Source organism: Callithrix jacchus, chromosome 10 (assembly GCF_049354715.1).
Source record: "Callithrix jacchus isolate 240 chromosome 10, calJac240_pri, whole genome shotgun sequence".
Classification (NCBI taxonomy): domain Eukaryota; kingdom Metazoa; phylum Chordata; class Mammalia; order Primates; family Cebidae; genus Callithrix; species Callithrix jacchus.
The window spans coordinates 20976259-20986228 of NC_133511.1; the positions used below are offsets into that span (position 1 = coordinate 20976259).

At 41.9% G+C, this 9970-nt stretch overlaps 1 pseudogene; it reads right to left on the minus strand.

The window, feature by feature from the left end:
- Window positions 1-3029: 3029 nt before the first annotated feature.
- Window positions 3030-4367, minus strand: LOC108593741 (uncharacterized; annotated as a pseudogene).
- Between the last annotated feature and the right edge of the window lie 5603 nt (window positions 4368-9970).

Below are 9970 nucleotides of genomic sequence, written 5' to 3' on the forward strand. Positions count from 1 at the left end.
TTAAATCATGAGGGCTCTGGGATTAATGATTTTAAAAGAGGTGTGAGGCAGCTGTTCAGCCCTTCTGTCTCTTCTAACATGTGAGCACCCAGCAACAGGGTACCACTTGGGAGCAGAGACTGGGGACTCAGCAGACACCAAACCCACTGGTGCATAGCCTTGACTTCTCAGCCTCCAGAGCTGTAAGAAAATAAATTTCTACTATTTATAAATTACCCAGTTGAAGATACTTTGTTAAAGCAGTACAAATGGAATAAGACAAGGGGGAAGAAACTTCCATTCCTGATCTTCCCAACTTCTTCAAATTCATAACACTTGAATGACAGTCTTATTTCAGCACTTACCACTATCACCTATTATTTTTATGTGCGCCTTATCTATTCTAGATGCCAGATTCCTTGGGAGTAGAGATTATATCTGAATCGTCATTGTATTAAACCGCTTATCCTTAAAAAATGCCCAAGACGTCGTTAAGGTTCAATAAATACTTTATTGAATTTATTGATAAAATGGCAGAAATGTCAGTCTCTTCAGGATATATTTGATAAATCCCTGACCGTTGCCAAGCACTGCACTAGGTACAAATTTTAAATCTCTTCTGCTGCTGTCTTTTTAGCCAACAATTTGTTTCTCATTTATTTGTTAGCTGACATCTGCTAAGTGCCTTGGAGGGATCAAAAGGGGGCGTAACAAGAAATCAAAGATGGTCCCTACATCAAGGATAAACTACTATTTTTTATCACTCAAAGTCATAACCCTTTGGAAACAAAACCCACCAGTATTCCAGATTTTGACCACAGATGAATCAGTAATACAAGAACTGGTTAGAGGGTTGAATGAATCTGTATACTCAGCACGTAACACAGTCCTCCGGGTAAAAGGAAAAAGATCCTCAGAGATATGAGTTGGTTACATCAAGAAAGGGCAAACCTAGGAGTTTATCTCAGAGGAACAAGAGCTTTGGAGTTAAATAGGGCTCTGCCACTTGCAAATTGCATGATCGTGGTTTCTCCATCTGTAAATTGGTTAAAACACTGCCTATCTAGTAAGATTACAATTTGTAAGTTCCAATTTTCCTGAACATTTAATACCCTTACATATCTTCTGAATCACATTTTCTTAAACATTTGATTAAAGACTTAATATTTTGATCCAACTACCAAAAAGGCAGACTTGTGTACTTGACAGATTTTTCTAAACACTTGACAACTCACGATTCTAACATAAACACAAAATAGCATATCAAAAATTAATCACTCAATTTAAAAGCATTTATACCATAGGCTTTCATTCATTTCTTGAATAGTTTTGTTACATCTTCCTCTTTTAGGCTGCAATGAGCTATAATTGCACTCCATGCTGGGTGACAGAACAAGACCCTATCTCTAAAAATAAATATATATATATATATATATATGTATCTCTTCTATTATACTTTAACTCATTAAACCATTTTATTTAGATGGAAACTTGGCCCCCTGACATGGGCTATCAAACAAATAGAAACCTAGAAATGTAGTGCACATTCAAATATTAAAACAGACACTGGTGTGGTGACTTTATAGTCTGTCCTGTCCCTTCCTTGGGACTTTTTTCTTTCTGATCAACCTAATGAAAGTATAATTTACATACAATTAGGTGTAGCCATTTTAATGTAGAATTCAATGAGCTTTGATGAACGTGTACACCTACGTAACCACCCACCCAATCAAGATAAATAGCACTTTCTTGCCAGAAAAAATTTCCTTTCCCTTTGCAGTTATTCTCCCCAGCCCTAGGTCACCACTGCTCCACCTTCTGTTACAGGAAGGTTATTTTCTTCCCTGTTTCAGAATTTCATATAAATTAGATAGTATGTACTCTTGTGTTTAGTTTCTTTAGCTTAACATTTTTAGAGATACAAACTGTTGCATATGTCTGTGGTTGTTTTTATTGCTGAATAGTATGTCATTGTAGTATACCACAATTTGTTTATATGTTTACTGATGGATATTTGTGTTATTTCCAGTGTGGGATTGTTATTAATAAAGTTGCTACAAACATTTGTGTGCAAGTCTTTGTGTGGATATATGTTATTATTTCTCCTTGGTAAATATCTATTGGATTTGCTGGGTCATAGGAAAGATTATATATATATATATATGTGCTTAATTTTGTGAAACTATTTTCCAAATTAGTTGTACCATTTTACCTTCCTGTTACCAATGATGAGAATTCCATTTTTCTCACATGTTCACTAACCGTACTGTCAGTCCTTGTAACCATTCTAGTGGGTGTGAAGCAGTGTCCCACTATGGCTTAATTTGCATTTTTCTGTGACTAATGATGTTAAGCACCTTTTCTCCTGCTTTTTTTTTTCTTTCTCAGACTTTTTGTATCTTTTGTAAAGTATTTGTTCAAGTCTTTGGCCATTTTAAAAATTAGGTTGTTTTTGTGTTACTGATTTATAAGATTCTTTATATATTGACACAAACCCTTTGTTAGGTGTATGTGTTACCAAAATGTATATACTCCAATTTAGCTGGTCTTTTCATTTCCTTACTATCTTTTGATAAGGAAAAAATGTTTAATTTTTTTTATTCATACCAGTTTATCAATTTTTATCTTTCATAGCTATTGGATTTTTTATTTCACCTACGGACTCTTTGCCAATCCAAAAGCAAGCCTGGAGTTTCCTTTGTGGGAAGGTTTTTGATGAGTTCAAATTCTTAGAAGATAAAGACTTCATGTTTTCATCTCTCCCTTTGTCAATGTTGATACACTATTTTTCAAGAAATTTGTTTACTTCATTTAAGTCATAACGTTTGTTGCCATAGAGTTGTAACATTCCCTTTGTTTTTTGCTGGCAACTCAGTCTTTATTGACAATTTCATTTTTGGGGTGAGCAGTGCTAAGAGGTGGAAGGTGGGGAGCACCTTTATGTGTGTCAGGGACCCCAGCGCACCCCCTCAGGAGAGAATAAATCCAATTAAGAACTTATATGGTGGTGGGATGGGAAGAAAAAGGGATACAGTATATACAGAGGCTTAAGGGGATGCTGGAGGGCCTTCAGCAACAGGGTGCTGAAGATGAAATCAGGCAGAGTCAGCCACTGATCTGGCCCCCCTCAGCCTCGGCCAGAGGGTAGATCTCAATGGCTTCCACCAGGGCAGCGCCTCCGTGGCAGTCTCCATCACGGCCAGGCCAACCGCAGCCTCCTCCTCTGCCAGCTGCTGCCGCACAGCTGCCTAATGCTGCTGCTGATGGGTCTTGCGGTGCTTCCAGAGGTTGGAGAAGGAGCAGTAGCTCTTGCCAAGGTCAGGGCAGGAGTAGGGTGGTTCGCCTATGTGCATGCAGCGATGTTCTACCAGGCGCATGGAGATGGCGAAGGCCTTGCCTCACACTTCACAGGCAAAGGGTCGCTCACCTGTGTGCTGGAGCGGTGGTCGGAACGCTTTGCCACAGTCTGGACACGGGTACGGCCGCTCACCTGTGTGGAAGCGCCGGTGCACCTGCAGTAACGTCTCTATGCTGAACAGCTTCTTGCACTCGCTGCACTCTAGACTCCGGCGGCGGGCAGGGGCCGCAGGGGATGCCGTAGCGGGCCCGCAGGGGATGCCCTAGCAGTGCCTCCAAGGGCTGCTGGAGAGGCAACTGGGGCACGAGTGGCCCGTGGGGCTCGAGGGTCAGGGGGCTCCTTAGCCGGGACCTCTCCAGGCCTAGCAGACGCATGGGCCGCCTCGTGTGCCTGCAGCCGAGCAGCTGAGCCCACTTTCTTGCCACAGGTGTCACACTCAAAGCACCGTGGGGTCTGGGCAGCAGCGGCTGCTCAGCGGTGCTCCTGGAGCCGCAGTGAGGAGGCGAAGGCAGCCTCCGAGGATGGGCAGCGGTGGGGCTGGCACCCGGCATGGACCAAGAGCTGGTGCACCTCCAGCAGCCAGCACAGTAAGAAGGAGCGGGAGCATTCGCGACACTTATAGGGGTATTCACCTGTGTGATGGTAGCGGTGCATGAGCAGGCGGTAAGGGCGGTGAAAACGCACCCCACATTCCTGGCAGCAGTAGGGGAGGTGCTGGGCATGCACCAAGCGGTGCTGCCTCACGTGGAGCTTTGCGAGAAAGCCTTGCCACAGTCCCCATGCCGGCAGGGCCGCTCTCCTGTGTGTGTGAGCCGGTGGCGGGCCAGGTTGGCAGGCGAGTTGAAAGGCTTGGAGCAGTCAGGGCAAGGGAAGGGCCGCTCCCCTGTGTGGATACATGAGGCTTCTTGAACATCTTGCCGCAAATTCTGCATTTATGGTGCCGCTCCGGCCGGTGCACAAAATGTTGGTGTTGAGTCAGCTGCAAGGCCTTTTAATACCTATAGGATCGGTAGTTGTATTTCCTATTTAACTCCTGATATTGATGATCTGTGTTTGCTCCTTTTTTCATTAGTCTGAAATAAAATTAATTTTATTTATTTATTTAAAGACAGGATCTCACTCTGTCATCCAGGCTGGAGTACAGGGATTTGACCACAGCTCATTACAGCCTTAGCCTCCTGGGCTCAAACAATCCTCCTGCCTCAGCCTCCCAAGTAGCTGGGACTACAGGCACCTGCCACCACACCCAGCTTTTTTTTTTTTTTTTTTTTTTTTTAATAGAGACAAGGTCTCACTATATTGCCAGGGTTGGTCTTGAACTCCAGGACTCAAGCAGTTCTCCCACCTCAGCCTCCCAAAGTGCTAGAATTACAGGCATAAGCCACTGTGCCAAGCCCATTTTATTGATCTTTTAAAAAACCAACTGCTATAGGCTGAATGTGTCACACAAAATTCATATGTTAACACTTAATTGCCAATGTGATAGCATAAAGAGGTGGGACATTTAGGAAGTGATTAGATCATGAGGGCTCTGCCCTTGTAAGTGGGATTAATGTCCTTATAAAAGAAACTACTTAGAGCTTCCTCTCCCTGTTTCCCGTTCCTTCCGCCATGTGAAGGCACAGCATTCATTCCCCAAACCCCACCCCCACGGGATACAGCTTTCAAATGCCATCTTAGAAGTAGATACTGGGCCCTTGCCAGACACCCAACCTGCTGGTGCCTTGATCTTGGACTACCCAGCCTTCAGAACTGTGAGAAATAAATTTCTGTTGTTTATAAATAACTCAGTCTCAGCTGTTTTTTTTTTTAGCAGCACAAGCAGACTAAGACACCAATTTAGCCTTGTTGGTGGCCTTGTTGATTTTTCTCTATTGTCTTCAATTTCATTAATTTTTTTTTAAGACAGAGTCTCGCTCTGTCCCTCAGGCTGGAATGCAGTGGTGTGATCTTGGCTCACTGCAACCTCCACCTCCCAGATTCAAGCAATTCTCCCACTTCATCTTCCTGAGTAGCTGGGACTACAGGCACACACCACCACACCCAGCTAATTTTTGTATTTTTAGTAAAGATGGGTTTTCACCATGTTGACCAGGCTGGTCTCAAACTCGTGATCTCAGGTGATCCATTCACCTCAGCCTTTAAAGTACTGGGATTACAGGCATGACCCACTGTGCCTGGCCTCAATTTTATTAATTTCTGCTCCTGTATCTTTCTTTCTACCTATTGTGTATTTAAGTTGCCTTTTTTTCCCCTCGATCATTTCCTATGAGGACTGCTGTAGCTGTATCCCACAAATTTTATGTTTCCATTATTATTAGTTCAAAGCATTTTTTATCTCTGATGGGATTTCTTCTTTGACTAGTGGTATGGTGGGCTTGAATTGTTCCCTTACCTGAGCCAGAGCTCTTTTTCCCAGAATTACTTTCATGTGTCGTTGCAGGTTAGCATGGCTACAATGGGGTGGGGGTACACAGGCTACACCAGCATAAGATTTAGAAGGTGGAAGTGGAGCAGTAGCCATTTTTATATGCTTGGGAAGATGGAGCAGTCCACACAAACACTATTGCAATCGGCTCACATGTCACTTCACTGGCCTGAGCAGCAGCTGCAGCTCCTTTCTGATCCTCCTTCAGCTTCTCCAGATTCCAGGCCTGCTGTATGTTTAACTTCAGGATGAAGGGCTCCGTAGGACAATGCCACCTCAAACTTGAGGCTTGGAGATGGTGAAAGAAAGACAAAGGGGCCAGTCTACCATCATGAGTTGTCCTGCTCGACCTTCCAAGTTTGTCCTTGCCTCCCCTACCTCACATTCATCTTTCCTTCCTGACATCCTACTTTGCAGACTTCAGATGCCAACACCAGACACAGGGACAGTCATCTCACATAGAGCATATAAGTAGCCTTCACAGTTGCCTGTGGTCAAATCCCTGCTTCACTGATGGAACACTGATAAAGAATTTGGCACTGAAAATGGTTCCAGAGATCAGAATCTTAAGAGTGTGGTCTCTCAATTGGTCCTGTGTTATCTGCAACTAGTTCTCTTACATAATTAGATTTTAAGTTAATGATCTTGTTTGCAATGGTAAAGGGGATATTGGAAGTCCATGATGTACACAGAAACAGCAAACAGTTATTAAATGATCACCTATGGATACCTGTAATCAAGTGCCAATAGAAGGCAAGGCTTGAGAGGAACAAGGATTTGCTGCATAGACTGTTTTAGTGGAAATAAGGTGTATGGTAAGTTTGGTTGATTGCTTCTAAGTGTCCCAAGGAACTTGGGCAAAGAAAATGATGAGCTCATGACTAAATTCCCAGATTAGGTTCCTATTAAGGAACTCCAAAGCTTCTACAACTGCCCTATAATAAACTCTTGTTTCCTATAGTTGTAATGCTAAGATTTCTGAAAGTCACCTCAAAGTTTAATTCTGCAGGCATAAAATTGAGCCTCCCAAAGTTACTGGGTTTTGTGTGTTAAAATTATGTCAATGATTGGAAAGGAGTGAGACTCCGAAAATGAGCTAGGGATATGTAGGAAAATTTCTATAAAACTGGGGAGCTTGAACCTATAAATTCTGTTGCGCCTTCCTTGTCAAGAGAAAATTATGTAGTAGGCAAGGTGTATTGGGGAGCACTATTTAATAGAAATATGGCAAAAAATTAACATGGGTTCAGATCCTAGTTCTGAACTTATGTTTAAGGATTAAGCATTTCCAATATTATAAATAGCTGCCATTATTGAATATCTGTTTCTTATAATGCATTCTGCACAGGCCTTTACATACATTGTTTCACTTAATCTTTCCCCCAAAACTTATGGGCAAATTCTTTACATTACAGATGAATACACATGAGACTGGAAAGATTAAGGTAAATTGCCCCAAATTACAGAGCAAGTATATATGGCAAAATCAGAATTTGAACTCAGGTCTCAAACTCAGGTCTGTTTCATTTCATATTATGCACTAAGATACATTGCTCTAATGTAAAGATGAACTGAAGTAACATTTGAAAAGTGGTGGTTGCCATTGTTATTATTCATTCTAACTCTGTAACTAAAGCCCTTTTAATACTTGATTTTACTTCCCTCAGGTGATGAAGATCATCAAAATCTGTTCAACTCTCCGTACTCTAAACCTCTTTCTCTAGGTTAAAGCTGTATGATTAATTCATAGGTAGCGGTGAATAACTAACATCTTAACTCTTCTTCAAGAACATTTTATGGAATCACAAAAGGTTAGACCTATCTAGGACATCAAGGATCATGAGTTCAACCAAGGATCATGAGTTCAACTTGCAGAGGAAGAAACAAGTTCAAAGAGAAAAGGTGAATTACTCATATGACTAGGCTGAAGTAATAACTCTGTTGAGAAGGTTAAGAGAAGGACAAAACACTAAAGCAGGTGTTCACATTCCTCCTAAAGGAACTGTGCTAATGATATCATGCAGAGAAACTCCAATTGTAAACTGTGTTGCAGCATTGGAGTTGTAAAAAGTAATCGTCCTTGATGAGTGTGAAATCATTACTGGATAGTTATGGACAATCCTTGCAAAATTCCATTGTTCTAAGTACCATCCTACAGGAAATTAAGAAATCTGTTTATCAGACTTCTGAGTGAGGAGCTAGCATGGGAAGTTCCCACTCCCTTAGGGGTGCCAAGCTGCTAGCTACTTGAGTAGCAATTAAAAATTGGGAGTTTTTTTCTTTTGATAGGGAAAGACCTCTGTAAGGGCCCAAACTTAGAACTTAGTTAGGACTAAGAATGGGGACTTATGGTGGCATGGAAGTGTTTTCTCTCTTCCTCTTCCTATTTTCCTCTTTCTCAGTAATTCAGTCCTAAAGCCATCAGGTTAGGTCAGGCAAGTAAGACGTCCACATTGGTGATGGCCAAGTGGAGGACCCCAGCAGGTTGAGGAAGGCTTTGTGCTTCGTGTGCTGTTTAGTATATACATATTGCATTTCAAGATAAGAACAAGTCTAAAATATAGATCTAATTGACCTTTAAAAATAATGAAGGAAGAACTCATGGGGTACTGTTTCAGATAAGGTAGCCTAGGAAGCCCTTTCTAAGAAGCTAACATCTGACTAGAGACTTGAATGAAGAGTTAGAGCAGGCCACACGGGCATCTGAGAGGAGAGCATTCGGGGCAAATCTTTCTCTGGTATGTCTGAGAAGGAACAAAGGAGCTGCCTCATAGGAACTGGAGAGTTGAATGGGAGGAGGATTATAACGAGGACAAAGGTGAGAAAGGTAAGGAGGCCAGAAGGGACAAGATGTGTTCAGATGTCCTGGGACATAGAAGAGTGAGCAGAGGGGCTGTGAGGGAGAAAGAATGTAAGGTGTAAAATTTGAAGACAGCACTGCAAGGTTGGGTCAATCTTGGAAGCAGAGAAATCTTCTGATCTATGTCTTAATGGCAGTCAGAGTGCCTGGTCTTGGTGGTCACTGTGTAACTGTGACAGCTAACATACTCTTCCAGTCTTTGCACCCCACATGTCAAAGGAAAGGCCAAATTCTGTCTCCTCCTTTTCTCATGAAATGGCATTTCCTATTAGACATTAAATTTTTGAATGAATAATTATTGATAACTCTGTAAGACACTTATTAAAATTATAGTCACTTTTAAAGGCTAGATGAAAAGTAAGTATAGATTCTTGGGGAGTATTCACTGTGATGGACTCTGAAATTGCATTCTTTCCAGCGGGCTTTCCCTCCCCTGTTCTGTTTTGTTGTTTTTCCGGGCTGAGGCTGAGCAGTTTCTAGGATCAGACTGTAGGTGGAGCAGTTATGCTTTTCACCCGTGTTGCAGCAATAAAAGCAGAAGCATCCGCATTTCGTGTCTAGACAGACGACGTGCATGGAATCATAAAATCTTGAGACTGGAGGGACCCAGAAAGGTCATCTACTCCCTCTCTTGTCTTTAGAAAATTGTGCTCCTAAACCAGCCTTGTGGTGATGCATCCTCCCTGCCATGTTCTTTTAACTGTGTTTAAAGCTCCACCATTCCATTCCTGGTTGTTTATTTTAAGCTCAACAACAACGAAACACAAAATAACAGATTTCAAATATAATCAAATACGTGCGTGTGTACACATCCCTTCTCCGTGGGACAAAATACCACCCTTGGCACTGCAGGTTCTGGGCAGTTCTTTACATTCTGATACTTTAGCAAATGTTATGTTTGGATTCTCATGAAACATTCTGTTTGTCTTAGGTTAAGATTTCCTCATATTTTAGGTCCTGATACAGAGGGGGAAAAACACCAGGTAAATATCTTTACAAAAAGGCAGGATTAAACGGCATGAGGGCAAGATTTAGAAAGATGCAGCTTCTGCATAGGCCCCCAGGAAGACCCACGCGCCATGACTTATGACTCACCCAGAAGGATGTATATGGAAAGATTTTTCTCAAGTACATGAAACTGGTTGCTCCGGAAGTTTTTCTATGAAGTTATTGTCTTCATATCTAATCCTTTTTTTCCCATTTGGAATCACAGTTTGTTTGTTTGTTTTCCTTTGGGAAAAAAACTAGATATAAGAACTAATGAGGCCACATTTAGGGTTTAATAACTATTTCTTAGATGTTTAAAGGACAATGTTGGCCAGGCGTGGTGGCTCATGTCTATAAT